A 15,649-nucleotide genomic window follows, 5' to 3' on the forward strand; every position below is an offset into this window, starting at 1 on the left:
AGGGTTGAGTAATTCTCATTGAATTGCTAATTGTCATTCACTTGGCTGCACAATGGCTGGTGATGGTTGTGTAGCATCCACCCAGCCATTCGGTCAAGTGCCTTGTTGTTTCTGGGGAGATGCCTTCTGGGCTACTCCCAGATTTGCAGCATATTTCATTAACACCATACAGCACAATTTCACAACTTTATGCACTTTAATGATACACATATTTCGACAGAACAGTGGGTTTCAGCAAATCATAACCTTTTCCATGATACCTTACATGGCCTGCTTGATATGAAATATAAAGAATATATACAAACGATGAATATGGGGCCTAGAGAGCACAGCACGCCACTCCCCCAAGGTATAGAGCAGTGGATCTCAAACTTTTATACAGGTGACCCCCTTTCACATAGCAAGCCTCTGAGTGCGACCCCCCCCCCATATAAATTAAAAACACTTTTAATATATTTAACACCATTATAAATGCTGGAGGCAAAGCGGGCTTTGGGGTGGAGGTTGTCAGATTGCAACCCCCCCATGTAATAACCTCGCGACCCCCTGCGGGGTCCTGACCCCCTCAATTTGGGAACCCCTGTTATAGAGCGTCACAGCTAGAAACTCCAAGGCTTTGGGACTTTTAAAAGGAGACTGGACAAAACATGCAGTAAGGATCAGCCCTGCATTGGCAGGGAGATTGACTGAGCCAGGATGATCACAGAGGGCTTTGCCCCCGGTAACTTCTATAATTCCATCCCTCTCTCCTGGGAGTACAAATTCTGGCACTAAAGACCTGGTGCCTGGATCCCACATTGCCTTGCACTGGGACTGGGAATTAGTGCCCAGACGTGCAACTCCTCCTATTGGGCCAGTGTAGGGCCTGCGGTTAGTACAGCCCCGTGCAGGTGCTCTGGTGTTTAGCTGACCCCTTGGACTCAGTCCCTGAGTGTAGCCCCACTAAACTGAGAGCTAGACGGACACTACTATCCTGCTGTGTGGATCCCAGTGTGCTTGTCCTGTGACTGTCTGGCATGCACCCGTGGCTATATTCATCTCATTGTGCTGGCCGTGCTCCTTCCTTGGTGTGATGATGCCATTACGCTAAAATGAATCCTGAAAATAGCGACTTTTGCTGGTAAGAGAGAGAGAGAAGCTTAGGAGCTTTCACAGAGTTCTTCTTCCTGAAGAAGGGCTCTGTGAACGCTCAACATCTTGTCTCTCTCGCCAGCAGAAGCTGGTCCAATAAAAGATATCACCTCACCCACCCTTTTTCCCCAATGTGAATAGCCTCCCTCCAAAACTGGCAGAGGTGCTCGGAGGAGGGGGCGGAGGGAATGAGCGGGTGGGAAGGGGTGGAGCGGGGGCGGCGTCTCGGGAGTGGGCAGAGTCGGGGTGGGGCCTCGGGAGGGCACCCACCGGCAAAACCAAAAGTCAGCACCAAGCCCTCATTCAGCTCTGCCGGTGCCCCTCAGTCCCAGCCTCCAGCCCCCTGCTGGCCCAGCCCTGGGCTCCTCTGGCACACAGCTCTGCCCATCCCTCAGCTCCTTGGGGGGTGCCCCGTCAGAGCTGGAGAAGCAAAGGCAGCTGATTGAAGGAGCAGCCTCCAGAACAGCGTGCGCAGCAGAGAAGCCTGGCTGGGGGCGGGGGGTGCGTCCCGGGGTACATCCAATAATACTTCTGCCTGCGGTCTCCCATGTCCAGGGTGAGGCTCGAGCCTGTGACCTATAAGCAGCCCCCTACTGCTTGAAATGGAGGGGCCGCGCCTACCTCCTGCTGCAGTTGCACAGAGCAACCACTGGGGGGGGGACAACCTCGTGGGCAGGCCAGCTGTTCCATTCCGACACAACTGGGGCTGTTCAGCAATAAGGAGTGTAGCTGGGGACTGCTTGAGCAAGAGGCGGCAAAGCCAGCCCTAGCAGCCCAGGCCCTGTTCTGGGGAAGGGGAGGCAAGTCCTACCATAGGATCCTGCCCCCAGAAGCATCCCCTCAGCACCCCAGGCACTTCAGGGCCCAGGGTTCACCCAGTTTATTTCCCCTGATTTCATAGAATCATAGAATATCAGGGTTGGAAGGGACCTCAGGAGGTCATCTAATCCAACCCCCTGCTCGAAGCAGGACCAACCTTAACTAAATCATCCCAGCCAAGGCTTTGTCAAGCTGGGCCTTAAAAACCTCTCAGGAAGGAGATTCCACCACCTCCCTAGGGAACCCATTCCAGTGCTTCACTACCCTCCTCCCTACGCAGACCTGCCCACTCCTGTTTCACCTTGTTTGCAGCCCCCAGGGAGATTGCACTTCCATCCTGCTGGCCCCACCGCAGGGCCCAGCTGGCAGGGTGCCATGGGGCTGAGCCCTTACCAGGACAGCAACGGGCTGGTTCCCTTTCTAGAGCCCTAGCCCTACATAATGGGTGGTGGGTGGGGCGGGGGAGAGGGGCAGGCTGTCTCTCCAAATTCCCCTGGAGGCTGGGGAGCAAGGAGAGACCCGTCCACAAGGCACGGGTTTGCAGCACAGTCATAAACATACTGGACGATATGGGGCAATATTGAATGTTACAGGATCTACCAGGCGATCCTGGATTTCCCACTTCCTCTGACACCAAAGCGTTAGAGAGAGAATGCATGATGGACAGACAGATGGGTGAGTGTGGGGTTGGATAGAGAGATGCTTGCCGTGGTGCTGTAGCCGTGTTGATCCCAGGAGATGAGAAACAAGGTGGGGGAGGGAATATCTTTTATGGGACCAACTTCTGCTGGTGAAACAGACAAGCTGCACAGAGCTCTTCTTCGGGTCTGGGAAAGGTCCTCTGAGTGTCACAGCTACAGGCAAGGTGGGACAGATCGTTCAGCATAGGTAGGTAGCACATACTGGAAGGAGGGATAGTTAATACTGCAGGCCAAATCCGGACTGCCAGATGCTTCTGAACAGACCCTCAAATCTTTTTATTTATCATTATTGTGGTGTGAAAAATGTTTCTCTGGAATCTGGACCTTGACAAAAAAATCATTTACTACCCCTGTTGTAAGAGAGGTTTCAGAGTAGCAGCCGTGTTAGTCTGTATCCGCAAAAAGAACAGGAGTACTTGGGGCACCTTAGAGACTAACCAATTTATTTGAGCATGAGCTTTCGTGAGCTACAGCTCACTTCATCGGATGCATAAAGTGGAAAATGCAGTGAGGATGTTTTATACACACAGACCATGAAAAAATGGAATCACTTCAAAAGGTTTATCACTTCAAAAGGTTTTCTCTCCCCCCACCCCACTCTCCTGCTGGTAATAGCTTATCTAAAATGATCACTCTCCTTACAATGTGTATGATAATCAAGGTGGGCCATTTCCAGCACAAATCCAGGGTTTAACAAGAACGTCTGTTAAAGAGACCGTTCAAGGCAGCGTGGCCCATTAACCCCTCTGCAGTCATAAGACAAAAAGGGGGCGTCCGTGGGTTACAGTTTGTTGTGATAAGCCATAAAGGCAGAGTTATGAATGGACACTCCCAAGCTCCTCTTCTGAAGTGGTGCAGGTTTCTCTTGAGGTGGAGGCCTGAGAGGTCAGAGGCAGAGCGATCACTCTGTGAAAAGAGACAAGGTGGGGGAGGGAATGTCTTTTGTTGGACCAACTTCTGCTGGGGAGAGAGCCCAGCTTTCCAGCCACACAGAGCTCTTCTGCTAACCAAACCAACCCGGCTACAGCAGACAGACAGAGGTGCAGGGGGATAGAGAGATGGACCGATTTGTGCGCAGGGGTGACTAGACAAAGTAGCTTGTGGGGATAGACAGACAGAGAGGTATGTGGGGGGGGATAGACAGGCAGACAGAGAGGTGTGGGGGGGGGATAGACAGGCAGACAGAGAGAGGTGTGTGTGTGGGGGGGATAGACAGGCAGACAGAGAGAGGTGTGTGTGTGGGGGGGATAGACAGGCAGACAGAGAGAGGTGTGGGGTGGGGTAGATAGGCAGACAGAGAGAGGTGGGGGGATAGACAGACAAGACAGAGAGAGGTGTGGAGAGTGGGGGATAGACAGGCAGAGAGGTGTGTGTGGTGGGGATAGACAGGCAGACAGAGAGAGGTGTGGGGAGCGGGGGGATAGACAGGCAGAGAGGTGTGGGGGGGGTAGACAGGCAGACCGAGAGAGGTGTGTGGGGGGCGGGGTGAGAGACAGGCAGACAGAGAGAGGTGTGGGGGGGGCGGGGGGAGAGACAGGCAGACAGAGAGAGGTGTGGGGTGGGGTAGACAGGCAGACAGAGAGAGGTGGGGGGATAGACAGGCAGACAGAGAGGTGTGTGTGGGGGGGGGATAGACAGGCAGACAGAGAGAGGTGGGGGGGGCGGGAGGATAGACAGGCAGACAGAGAGAGGTGTGGGGTGGGGTAGACAGGCAGACAGAGAGAGGTGGGGGGGTAGACAGACAAGACAGAGAGAGGTGTGGAGAGCGGGGGATAGACAGGCAGACAGAGAGAGGTGTGGGGAGCGGGGGGGATAGACAGGCAGAGAGGTGTGGGGGGTAGACAGGCAGACCGAGAGGTGGGGGGGCGGGGTGAGAGACAGGCAGACAGAGAGAGGTGTGGGGAGCGGGGGGATAGACAGGCAGACCGAGAGGTGTGGGGGGGGGGGGTGGGGGGAAAGACAGGCAGACAGAGAGAGGTGTGTGTGTGTGGGGGTAGACAGACAGGCAGACCGAGAGGTGTGGGGGGGGGCGGGGGGAGAGACAGGCAGACAGAGAGAGGTGTGGGATGGGGTAGACAGGCAGACAGAGAGAGGTGGGGGGATAGACAGGCAGACAGAGAGGTGTGTGTGTGGGGGGGATAGACAGGCAGACAGAGAGAGGTGTGGGGGGGGGGCGGGAGGATAGACAGGCAGACAGAGAGAGGTGTGGGGTGGGGTAGACAGGCAGACAGAGAGAGGTGGGGGGGTAGACAGACAAGACAGAGAGAGGTGTGGAGAGCGGGGGATAGACAGGCAGACAGAGAGAGGTGTGGGGAGCGGGGGGGATAGACAGGCAGAGAGGTGTGGGGGGTAGACAGGCAGACCGAGAGGTGGGGGGGGGGCGGGGTGAGAGACAGGCAGACAGAGAGAGGTGTGGGGAGCGGGGGGATAGACAGGCAGAGAGGTGTGGGGGGGGGTAGACAGGCAGACCAAGAGGTGTGGGGGGGGGCGGGGGGAGAGACAGGCAGACAGAGAGAGAGGTGTGTGTGTGTGTGTAGACAGGCAGACCGACTGTGGTGCGGGGACAGGACAGGGAGCCCCTTGCTCCCCCAGGAAGCCCTGGCAGTGAAAGGGTTACAGGCCCGCTCCCCTCCCCCCGGCCCATCGATCCAGGAACCAGCTGCCCGGCGCGGGGGCACCAAGCGGCAGCACCCGCCGGCTGGCGAAGATAATTGACCAGCCCCTGGGGGTGGGGGGGGGCGGGTGACATCATCGCTTTAAACCCCAGCCTGCCCTGCCATTGGCTAAGGAGCTAATTCAGCGGGGGGGGCGTGTGTCCTCCCCGCCTGGTCCCCTCCTCACCCAGTGGGGCTGGGGCGCGACTCGGCACCGCACGCCCGGGCCGGGAGCAGCCGCCGCGGCCAGACAAAGCCGGGTTTGGACGGGGGCTGCAGCAGGTGGCGAGAGGCGTTTCCCCGCGGATCGCAGCAGGTAACAGCCAGGCGGCCCTTTCCCTGCGGCCCCCCCCGGCTTGAGCTGAGCCCCCCCGCCCCCCCCCCGGCCAGTCCTGGGCTCTCTCTCTGCCCACCCCCCCATCCCCACCCCGCCGGGTTCCCGGCTGGAGCGGAGCTGCGGGGGAGGTTTGTTTTGATGTAGCCGGGTGTGAATCTTAATCGCCCAGCAGGTGCAAATCTCTCCGCTGGGCTTGGGGGGGGGGGGAGCCAGCGCCTTTGTTAGCCGGGGCGGCTTGACCCACCTCGCTTCTCCCCCTGCCCCGCGTCTGGCTGGAGCTGGCCGTGGGTGGGTGGCGCCCTAAGGTGGGGCGAAAGGGCTCTAAGGGTCACCCACTGCTCCGAGCCCCTTTGGCAGTGGGGTCCTGTATGTTTTACCCTCCCTGGTGAGTACCACGGATGGCTCAGGATTCCCGACAGCTGACTGATGGTATCCGGGGGGGTTTCCTAGGTCGCCTTGGGGCTGCTACTCTGCCCATCAGAGAGGCCTGGGGGTGGCAATGGGGTTTGTAATGGAGGCCCAATGTGTCTGGTTCACTAATGCAATGGGGGGGGAAGCGCGCTTTGCCTGTGGCTGTTTAAGGGTGTGAAGGCTGAGGGGATGGGCCTGGCAGTTCTGAGCCAGGCGTAAAGCTGCACCCAAAGTGGCTCTGGTTTAGCCCCTCCTGGGGCTCTTTCCAGGAGAAAAGTGCATGAGCTTTAATTCAAGGGGTGAATTTTAAACTCCTCGCAGCCAGCCCGGGCGGATGGGTGTGGAACCATGGCTAGGAAAGGGGCTTGGGAGAGCCATCCGGGGCCGACCCTCCTCGTGTGACCACAGCTCCCGCCAGCAGACGTGTCCCAAGGAAAGACCAAAGCAACAGGCTTAAGCTAAATCTAAATCAGATGCTCTACGAGGGTTGGCAGTGATGCATGTGGGTATGTCTACACAACAGCTGCACAGGGGAGAGGGAATAAGCCAGACCAGCATCAGTGAATTTAAAACTGCAGCTGCACTAGGGGTTATGCTGATATGAGATGACTTTAAAAAGTCACACATAAACAACTGCCTGGTTACACAGTCCCAAGCGACTGAAACAAATCACCTGGTGAAGGCCCATGGGAACACTCTTTAACTAAACTGGTTTAAACTAACACCTGAGGAACACCATCTTTAACCTACCTCATGTAGCAGAGCCCTCGGATAAAATTGTGCATTCACTGGGCTGAATACGGGGGTAAGTGAGTGGCAGTCTCTGGCCTGGTTAGACAGGAAGCTTGCATAGATACTCCAATAGCCCCTTCTGGTCTTAAAATCGCTGTGTGGGTTGGCCAGGGCTGTAGGTAGTTGGATTAAATTAGAGAGGCAGCGAATCCTCGTCAGAAATTGACAAGATCATGACCAACCACTGTCTTAAGTACAGAAGGGGATTCACCCCCATGCTGGCGTCTCCAGTGTCTGGTCATTGCATGTGGGACAAACGCTCCTCTTTGCGAGGAGGGGAATTGCCTAACTCACCTTGTTCTGTGAATGCACCAGGGTCTTGGTATCTCTCTGCTGAGATGAGTAAAAGACGCTCCACCCTGGATTCTGTCTGTGGATTAAATCCAGTTTATAAACTAAATGGCTGATCCATGAATAATTAGTTTATTGATTGGTTTAAGGGAGTAGCTGCCAGGTTGGAATGGGATTATTTAATTTCAACCCCCCTGCTGAGAGAGACTGAGGAAGGTCCTGTTTTGAGATGTCTCTTCCTCCCCACTCCACCCCACACAGTGTCCCTTGATGCCAGGGAAGCTGTCATCTTGTAGGGCTCCTGTTGTGAAGGCCTCTTGGGCAAGGCCTGTGTCTCTGAGCAGAGGCACCTGGGGAGCAAGAGGATCTGGTGTCTCCAGCCCCCACCCGACTGGTATATCCTGATCTGTCGGGCACATTCTGCCCCTGAGGGGGAGGGGGCTTTGGGAGCCCACAGTAAATGCAGGAATGTCTGGCCCTGGGCCACTGGCCTCCGGACAGTCTGGCATTCTGGAACCTGCGGGACGGGCTGGGGATTAGGTGGGATCTAGCTGGTGGCAGCAGTGTGTGGGGGGGGGGGGGGGAGGGAAGGGACAGCAGACAGCGCACACACACCCTTTCCCCCAGGGTTAGGGGTCAGTGCAGATCAAGATTCAGCTCTTATAGGGGTGTGCGTGGAAGCTTATCCCACCGTTGTGCAACTTCTATCCAACCTGTGGGTACACGGGGTCTCCAAGGCTAGCATCTCTTCTCCTCCCCCACCTTCCATGCCGTCACTGGGTGGGGGAGTTGCCTAGAATACCATAGGCTGACACATTACCATGCTTTCCCCCCTTGTCCTTGGTGAGGAGAGGAGGTTTACCAGTTGCATAGGGCCAGAAACTAAATGTTTCCCAGCATGGTCTAGGTCTTGAGATGCAGCCACCTCTGGGGATGGTGTGGCAGAATGTCTGGGTTCTATTGCCAGCACATAGCTGGATGCAGGTGGGGGGAGGGAGGGGCACTGAACCCCGTGCTCTGCCTCCATGCCATCCCCTGGCATCTTAAGGCACTTGATGCTCTTCAGTGTTGTGGTTTCCAGCTATTTGCCAGGTCTAGAACTAGGATTGTTGGTGGGGTGGGAATGATCCCCCCCCCCCAACCATAATAGGAACAACTTCATCCTATGATGACTCTTATCTGGAGTGGGCCACACCTTGGGGTGCATCTGGGCTCCCCTTCCAAACCATCCTGCCAGAGGTGGAGATGAATGGGCTGGGGATTGACCCTTTCATTGCAGTGGGGTGAGGTTTTCTCCACCTGAAAGGGGAGCTGTGATCTAGAGGAGAAATTGCTGAGCTCCTTCCAGGTGCTGGCAGGACTTGTCTCTGCTGCATCTCTCTAGGGTGTGTCTATTGCACCTGCCCCCTATCGAAGTCCCTGCTGGATCTGAGGCTTCCCCCAGCATGGCACAATGGCTGTACCCAATGCTGCCCTATAGGGTGTCCAGATGTCCTGATTTCATAGGAACAGTCCTGATATTTGGGGCTTTGTCTTATATAGGTGCCTATTACTCCCACTCACTGTCCCAATTTTTCACACTTGCTGCCTGTCCACCCTACTGCCTTGCCACGCTCTGGAGTGGCCGAGATGCCATGTCCCAGTGTGTTGGGGAGAAGTGCCTGGCCCCCTAAACTCCACCGTGTGCTGTGCTGGATCTGAGTCTCTCTTGGTTCTCCTGATGTGTCAGAATCGGCATGCCCGATGCTGCTCAGAAACGGCCACGTATGGGAACAGAGCTGGGAGGCACTCTTGGCTGGCTCTAGAACCTGCCTGGCTGGCTTTTGAGTCTCTGTCCCAGCCACCCAGGTGAGGTGGTCACCAATCCTCTCCCTCTGCTCCACTTGCCCAGTCAGCTGCTTAGTGTAGACAGCAGCCGCTCCCATGCATGCTCAGGCCAGGATTTAGGGTGACCCCCAGTGGTGGTGCTAGGTAGTGCAGGCTGGCAAGCGTTTGGAAACCTCTGGGTCAGTCAGCCTCACTAGAGACTCATGTGGCCTAAAACCGCTTCCCCCTCAATTGGAAACCAGTGTCGCAGGAGAAGGCAGCTGCTGCAGCCTGGGTTCTATCCCTGGCTTTGCCACTGGCTCGCCCTGGGCAAATCTCTCCCCCTCTGTGCCTCAGTTGTCAACCTGCAAAAAGGGGGTGAATGACACTGACCTGTTTTGGGAGGTGCTCGGAGATCCACTGACAGAAAGCGCCAGGAGTCTGAGCATGTTCTGCGAGTCCTTGTACAGGGGGCTCACCACAGACAGAACAGAGCCCTGCTCTTGGGTGGGTGCATGGGTGTCTCCTGCCATGAGTTCAGCTGAGAAGCCCCCGCCCCAGCCTTCAGAGCCCAAGCTGCAATTTCAAAGCCCAGTCTATTATCAGGAGTGGCCAAACGCTGATGCTCCGAGCCGCATACAATAATCTTCAGAAGTCTTGCGGCTCTTGAACAGGGGCAACCTGCTAAAGCCCTTAGACCCACTCCCCCCGTTGGGCAGAAGTCCCTAGTCGCACCACCCTGCCACAGGACAGAAGTCTGAGCTCCCCCCCATACAGACTGGTAGGCTGAGAATGGGGGCGGCCTCTGCAAGCTGCACTTTAACTGTAAAAGAGCTACGTGTGGCTCACGAGCCCCAGTTTGGCCCCACCCAGTCTACACCATTGTCTTTACAGCATTGGCGTGAGCCCTGCTGGGCAGAGACGGACATGGGCTGGCAGGCTCCGGAATGCAGTGTAAACATACCCATAAAGGCCCCAGGGACCCTGGGGATCTTCTAGTCCGGCCTCTGTAACCCAGGCCACAGGCCTTCCCTGGCCTTTGAGGGGGCTGGAGCAGACCTAGGAAAACAACTGATCCTGATGTCAAAACATGCAGTGAGGGTAGGTAGGCTGTTCAGGGGTTGATCCCCTGCCCTGCTAACTGCAGCCGTGATGGCTTCTCAGCGATCATTGATTGAGCATCTTTCCCCGGCAAGCCAGGTGCCTGGGCAAGGGGCTGTTCCCAGGGAGTTCAGTTGCGTATCCAGCACACAAAGCCAAGTGGGGGAGAGGCAGCTCGACTTTGTCACTGCAGTTATTTGAATAAACAAAACAATCTGGCAGGGTATTTGCCTAGTCAAGGCTCCCAGGAGGATCTGTGAGATGCTGCTGAGGATCAGCAGGGGAATATTGACCCATGCCAGCATTTCCGGGATTCTCCCAGAGCTGGGAGTAGCAGGGTGGGGGATCTAGTGGGTTTAGGCTGGGGGCACCAGGATTCCTGGGTCCTCTGGGAGGCGAGTGGAGCCTAGTGGCTTGAAGCTGGGGGGCAGCAGGATTCTTGGGTTCTCTGGGCAGGGAGCAGGGTCTAGTGGATTAGATCAGGGTGAGGCTGGAGAGCCAGGATTCCTGGGTTCTATTACTGGAGTGGGGGGGGGTTGGGGGGGGCAACTACTGCTGTTCTCCCAGGACAAAGCACAAGCCAGGAATCCGTGGAGTGACTCCTAGGCCTTCCCCTGTGCTGTGCTTGTGACTCAAAGGCATCTGTGGGAGGGTGGGATTGTGACCCTCCCATTCTTAAACAGCAGGTATTTTGCTAATGGGGAATCCTCACCAGTTGTTAGCAGTATAGGCCATGACACCTGGCTATGCAGTTCAGATTCCAGCCAGCAGAGGTCACTGCTGCAGGGAACACTAGTCAGCTTGTAGCAATAGCCGGGGAGTGGGGGGGGGGGGCCTTTTGGGGCAGCAGCCTGAGCAGATGGATGTGTGGGGCTGGCTCTATGACTAGGCTTCATGGCACTGTGTGGGGGATGGATCGGTGCATGGGGAGCAGCAGCTGCCTGGCTCAGCTCTGATCCAGGGATGTTTTTCTTTTGGTTGTTTCCCCTTCTCAATGGATTTTCTCTCTCTCTCCTGCACCGCCCCCCCCTCCCCCCTAGCTGGGGCCATTCTTATGCAAACAAGGGCTGGGATAGAGAAAGCTCTTAAAGGGGCCATGCCCCCTTTTGTCCAAGTGTGGAAGCAGGCGCCAAGCCTGGACTCTGCCTCTGAAATGCACTGGCCTAGAAGGCCTTCGGAAAGGGAAGAAAGACACGATCTTGTTTAATCCTCTCTAAATCTAGCTTTGGGGGGGAAGATCCTGCTGCCCCAGCCTTTCCCAGCAGGAGGTGCTGTGGGGAGCAGGGCAGAAGCCCTGTGCAAAGCTCTCACAGCTGCTGTACATGAGGACAAAGGGGGTGTGGAGCCCTGGCACCCCAGTGAGGCCTGGAGTGGGCAGTGCCCAGGGCTGCCTGGGGTGTGAGCTGGATGAGGCGGCTCACTCCAGATTGTCTGTGTTTGCACGGGGCCAGTCCAATAGCAGGTCTGTGTGCCCAAAGCGGGGTGTTTCAATGGGAATGCAGGCAGCTGTATGGAGCTGGGTTCCTTTCCCCCAACCCAACCCACTCCGGGCTGATGTTGGATCCAAACCGCTGGGTGGAAGGGCTGGTGTCTGCCAATGCTTCAGCTGGGAGGGGGCAGCCCCTTCTCCCTGCCCAGAGGGGCTGAGGCATGTCGGCTGCAGATCTCTCTTCTGGGGGACTGGGACGGGGTGGGGAGGGGAGGGGAGTGGTGTCTGCTTTCTGCGAGCCTTGAGTGAGGTCTGGGGTCACTGGCTGCTGGGGGAGATCCAGGATCCGGAAGAGGTGGTTACAATTGGGGTATTTGGGGGGGATATATTGTGAATGAAGAGTCCTATGCTTAACTTCATAAACTGTAGTTGGCGGGGTGTAGTGGATCGAGCTGGGCAGCAGGACTCCTGTGTGTTGTGAGGTAGCTCGCAAGCTACCATTACGGTGCCCGAAGGTGCTACAGGGACCAGGGCTGCATTGTGCTAGGTGCTGTACATAGAATGACGAAGGCCTCTGCCCCAAAGAGCTTATAAGAAGAGACTGCAGGTGGATACAGTGAACAGACTGGGGGAGGGGGCTTAGCTCAAGCTCCCAGGGAAGATCTTGCTGAAGCAAGTTTCTGAAAGCACCAATTCACATCCCTGTGTGTAGGAGCTAGACTGGCAGCGTGTTAGTAACAGCAGGATTCTGACCTGCTTGGAAAGTCTCTGCCAGAAAAACACTGACTCATTCAGCTGAGATCCTGACCCATTTAAAGATCCTGCGATGTCCTGGCCATGCTCCAGCTTGAGCAGTTTCCATTCTGCCTCCCCAGTCTGCCCCTTCCTCGCCTTTCTCCACCTGCAGATGCAATAGTCTTCGCTTCCTGTGTGAAACAGCATGGTGTTAAAAGCAGCCACAGCTGCGCTATGCCCCAGAGCTGGCTGCATCTCGGCGGTTGCTTTTTGTATCATTCTGCTGTGCCGAGCAGCCTAAACAGCTGTTGGACAGAAGTGGAGCTACGTGCTCGAGCCAAGCTGTGTCCTAGGTCCGTTTGTGAAAGCGCCGCTTGGGGTTTCACGAACAGAACCACCTGTTCTGAGACTGCTGGCTGCTGAGCTAGAGGCGAATCACCCTTCGGTGGTCTGTAGCATAGGGCTTAGGACACATGGTTCTGAATCTATCCACTAATGGGCAGTGATGCACACACACGTTTTTCTAGCTCGTAGAAATGGAGGGTTGGAAGGGACCTCTGCTATCTAGTCTAGCCCCCTGTGCTGAGGCAGGACCAAGTAAACCTAGACCATTCTTGATCGGTGTTCGTTCAACCTGTTCTTAAAACCCTCCAGTGATGGGGATTACAGAGCCTCCCCTTGGTCCCCTGTTCCAGTACTTCACTTCCTAGTTGTGAGGATAGTTTTTCCCAATATCTAAGCTACAATATCTCTCCCTTGCTGCTTATTAAGCTGGTTCCTTCTTGCCCTTCCCGCAGTAGACGTGGAGAATAATTGATCACTGTCCTCTTTATAACAGCCCTTAATGTATTTGAATACTGTTATGAGTTCTCCCCTCTCTCAACCTTCTCTTCTCTAGACTAGGCATGTCCAGTTCTTTCAACCTTTCCTCATACAGCTTAGGTTTGCTAAAGCTTTTATAACACTTCCCCCCCCACCCCCCCAAATCTCCTCTGGACTGTCTCCAGTTTGTCCACGTCTTTCTTAAAGCGGGACACCCAAAGCTGGACACAGTACTCCAGGTGAGGCCTCACCAGTGCTGAGTAGAGGGGGACAGCTACCTCCTGTTTGCTATATGCAAAGTTTCTGTGGATGAACCCCAGAATATCTGGCTTCTTCACAGTCGCATCATTGTTGGCTTGTGTCCAATTTGTGATCCGCTCTAACCATCAGGGCCTCGTCGGCAGGACCGCTGCCAGTCTCTTCTTCCCCAGTTTGTAGCTGTGCTTTTGATTTGGCCTCTCTAGGTGTAGTACTCTGCACTCATCTTTGCTGGCTTTCACTTGCTGAAGTCGGAGCATGCCAGGAACGCCCTGAGCATCCTTTCAAAGGACCCCCTATAGAAACAGGAAGTCACAGTAGAGCATTAGCACTATTAAAATTAACTCTGCTTTTATAGTGTTTATTATCAGTAGATCTCGAAGGGCTTTGAAAAGGTCAGTCTCATTAGCCGAACTCTACAGATGGGGAAACTGAGGCACGAAGGGGCATGCTGTGACATCACCAGGGTACAGTCTGGACTGATGGACAGCTGTGTCCCCTCAGTTCTCCAGCCTGGGGTGCCTTTTACACTGCTTCACTGAGAGAGCAGCCACTCTTGGTGTGCTCTCTCACAGCCTCTTGCATGTGCATTGCTTCCAGTTACACTGCATGTGGGCTCCAGCCAGCCACTCTTGAATTATGCTGCAGGGCAACACCAGCAAACTCCCAGTCCCAGGCTTCCCCCAGAAATGTGCATCTTGCACTGCCCAGCACCCTCCTGGACAACACAAGCTCATATAAAGTTGGTTGTGTTGTCAATAAAAGGTGATTATGTGCAAATCCTGTTATCTCAAATGGAGTTTCCCAAACACTCCAATCCAAACGCACTCGTTTAGATAAAACAATGAAGCAAATGTATTAACTAGAGAAAGAATTTAAGTGATTACAAGTAATGAGGCATGAAAGTCAGAATTGGTTACAAGAAAATGAAAGCAAAACACAACCAATGCCTAACTTAGACTTTGCTTAGAATTCTCTTAGCTTGTTCTCTCACTGCATATTCCCAACTGTTTTACGAACTCAGTCTCTTTCAGACAGGATCCCTCCCACAGTCCAATGCTGTTTTCCTTGTTCTTTAGGTGGTGGTGAGGCTGTGGGTAGAGATGAAGGAGGAGAGAGAATTTGGGGTGTTTGCTCTCCCTCCTTATACGTTTGTCTCTTCTTTGAGAATCCTCTCCAAGTCAGGGGGGAGTCCTGTCCACACAATCTCCCCCCCTTCCCCCCCCCCCCCCGTGTTCCTTTGTCAAGGTGTAGATTTTTGCCCACATCCTTTTTCCTGTCAAAGAATGGCCACTTAGCCAGGTGGTGGGTCCATTTGATTTTGTGGACACCTTGCTGAGGCATTGGCTGGCCTTTTTTTCTCTGGGGAACTGTTTGTGAGTGGTCTTCAGATTTGGAATATGGCTTAGTAACATCATACAGTAAGTAGAATCTTACAACTTTGCATACAAAGTTGCCACACACTTCACCAGGACAATAATGATCAGCAAATTGAGTTTTCAAATGATACCACACAGGGCCTCCTCTTTATGAGATCTAGCATATCTCTATAAAAGAGGGATACAGACTTTCACACGTGCCCAAGGTCATCCAGCAGGCCAGTGACAGAGCAAGGAATAGAACCCATGGCCTCTGGATAGTGGTGCTCTAGGCAATGCTGCTGATATAGTGTCATAGGCATGGAGTGTGCTGGTGTCAATGGGGTCTGAGCCAAACTCCCTGCAAACGGTGAAGTTCTGATCTGTGTCTGAAGTTGGCCTGGTGACATTTAGACCTGGGAGGGGAAGAATTCTCCATCTTGGAAGAGGCAGGTCTGGGAATTCCTCTTGGGGAAGAAGAGTGTTTAACACTTTCTGCTCTCCCATATATCTACATAGATGCAGATCCGTTCTGACCCCAGGGGCATGGTTCTGCCCTGGGTTGGCCTCTATTGAAGGGTGAAGTGATTAGTCTAGAAGTACCTACATGGGGAACAAACATTTTATACTGGGCTCTTCAATGTAGCAGGCAAAGGCCTAACATGATCCAATGACTTGCAGCTGAAGCAAGACCAATTTAGACTGGAAATTGAGTGTATGTTTTTTAACTGTCAGGGTAATTAATTAGCCATTGGAACAATTTACCATGGGTTGTGGTGGGATTCTCCATCACTCACGGTGTTGAGTCAAGACTGGCTCTATGAATGATTGTGGGGCAGTTCTCTGACCCGTGCTATACAGGAGGCCAGATTAAAGCCAGAAGGAACTATTGTGATAATCTAATCTATGAATCTGATTCCAACCCTACCAGCTGGGGCTGTTCAGAGGGGAGATCAATGCTAATTGTATAGCACCCCAGCAGAGATCAGGGCCCTGCTGTGCCA

The 15,649-nt window shown here is 54.5% G+C and overlaps 1 protein-coding gene across 1 annotated transcript in view; it reads left to right on the forward strand.

Annotated features, from left to right (window-relative positions):
- Positions 1 to 5,482: 5,482 nt before the first annotated feature.
- The window catches only part of LOC140900853 (uncharacterized), a 40,185-nt gene continuing 30,018 nt past the window's right edge, over positions 5,483 to 15,649 (forward strand). Inside the window, exon 1 of the mRNA XM_073318756.1 lies at positions 5,483 to 5,621. The gene's annotated coding sequence lies outside the window, so the exon portion shown is untranslated. The remainder of the gene's footprint in view (positions 5,622 to 15,649) is intronic.

Source organism: Lepidochelys kempii, chromosome 20 (genome assembly GCF_965140265.1).
Source record: "Lepidochelys kempii isolate rLepKem1 chromosome 20, rLepKem1.hap2, whole genome shotgun sequence".
NCBI classification, from domain to species: domain Eukaryota; kingdom Metazoa; phylum Chordata; order Testudines; family Cheloniidae; genus Lepidochelys; species Lepidochelys kempii.